Below are 2,500 nucleotides of genomic sequence, written 5' to 3' on the forward strand. Positions count from 1 at the left end.
CTACTTTCAGTTGCGGCACATCAGTTCCATCCGGAATTATCTGTCCACCGAAGCAACATCTCGACTTGTCGTTTCTCTCATTCTCTCTCGCCTCGACTACTGTAACTCTCTATTGTCTGGTTTGCCTGCTTCATCCATTCAGTCCCTTCAGCGCATACAGAACTCTGCTGCCTGACAGAAAGAAAAGATCTGAGCACATCACTTGCAACATTTCCCATTGGCTCCCTGTCACACACATAATAAAGTACAAGATCAGCACTCTATGTTATAAATGTACTCACAAATCTGCTCCTTCCTATCTCTATGGCTGCCTTCACCTCTACACTCCATCTCGCTCTCTACGATCGGCTTCGGATCGAATCTGTTATCGCATACCCACATTCAAACATGCAAAAAAACCCAACAAACTAAACACAAAATACATTAAAATGTATAGATGACACGAGGGAGAGAGAAAGGTCAAATTCCACACAAGCCTATTAAAAGAAACAACATACTCTGGGCAGTATATTAAGAGATTACCCATGTTAAAATAAGAATAAAACAACTGAGCAATACGAAAACACGCACAAAAAAACAACAACAACTAAACACAAACAACACGCAAAATACATTAAAATGTATAAATGATATATTGTTTTAAAATATCAGTTTCTCCATAAGATAAAACAAAACACTACAAACAATAAAACACATCAGTTCAAGAAAGTGAGAAGATGTGAAGGCAGGCACGAAAACACAACAGGGAAGACAGACAGACAGACAGACAGACAGACAGACAGAGGCAGGTACAGATATAGAGATAGGAAAAGACAGGAAAATATATATATATATATACAAATAGAGAGAGGGGTGAAAGTCAGACAGACAGAACGATAGACAGGCAGATAGACAGGCAGACAGAATGATAGACAGACAAACAGACGTACAAACAGGAAGTACAGACTCCGCATCAGAATAACACAACAACAATGTCAGTCCGTATTTTCTACTTGTTAACCACCTTCGTCTTTGCTTGAAAGAAAGTCAAGAAGATATACAACGATTTTGATAAAAACGTCATAGATAAATATAATAACAACAACAACAAAACAACAATATAATAATAATAATAATAATAATAATAATAAATAAATAAATAATAATGATAATAATGGATACTTATTTTGCACAATATCCAGAAATCTGCTCTTGGTGCTTTCCAAAAACACTTATGATTACATAAAACATTACATCAATGTTACATACACTCTGACCACACACACACACACACACACACACACACACACACACACACTGCATACATACATTTTAACATACATGTGTACCTATCAGCTACACTCAACTCATACGCACACATAGGCACGCAAAGACATACATTAAGAGACGTGCGCGTTCGCGCGCGCGCGCGCGCACACACACACACACACACACACACATACACATAAACACACACATTTATATACATGCATGTAGACGTTATGTACACATACGTATGTATACACACATAGTCAAGCACAGTTAACGCAAAGGAAGTGGACCTGCCACAACTGAACTTATTGCTGAGGGAAAAGGGGTTTTTGAGAGTTTTGAGACGAGATTTAAAAGCTACAAGGGAACCAGAATGACGGAGGTTATCAGGTAGCTTGTTCTACGTCTTTGGCGATTGAAAAGAAAACGATCTGTGTCCACAGGTCTTACTTCTGACGTGAGAAGTCGAGTACCAGAGGAAGAACGAAGCTGGCGAGACGGAGCATAGCTATGGAGGAGTTCAGAAAGATACTTGAGGCCAAATCCGTTGACTGCAGAGAAAGAGTGGATAACATAGTCTAACTAAAAGTGAAAACAAATTCACTCACACACAGTCACACACAAACAAGGAGAAAGATGAAGAGAGAGCATAAGGAGAGAGAAAGTCACCGAGAGTGAGGAAGGGATGGGGGAAGGGGGAAGATGAGGGTGAGATAGAGAACGACAGAGAAAGAGAGAGAGTAAGAGAAAGACTGAAAGACAAATGGAGTCAGGTAGATACAAGAACGGACAGAGAAAGAGTAAAGCGTAGTGTGTGTGTGTGGAGGGGGGTGGAGGTGGGGAGGGGGGTCGGAAGAAATAGACAGACAACACAGACAGAGACAGGCAGACAGGCATAAAGAGTTTGTGAACCAAACCACTAACAACAGAAGTTGTTTTTGCCTCTTGAAACGGACGGTGTCGAAATGTCAATAGTCTTTGCGACAGTGATTTCAGTGGTCAGTACCAATAATCACAAACCCCAAAATGTTAAAGCACCACGGCTAAGTAACTTTGCCAATATTCCTGATCATTTTACCCAGGACACACTAAGTGATAGTGGAACACACACACAGACACAGACACAGACACAGACACACACACACACACACACACACACACAGAGTAGAAAAATACAGTTATTACACTATGCCACTTTATATTTATCTTTTTATGGGCAAGAGAGCAGAGCCTTATGTGTGCATTATGA

The sequence above is a fragment of the Babylonia areolata genome, chromosome 7 (assembly GCF_041734735.1).
Source record: "Babylonia areolata isolate BAREFJ2019XMU chromosome 7, ASM4173473v1, whole genome shotgun sequence".
Lineage (NCBI taxonomy): Eukaryota > Metazoa > Mollusca > Gastropoda > Neogastropoda > Buccinidae > Babylonia > Babylonia areolata.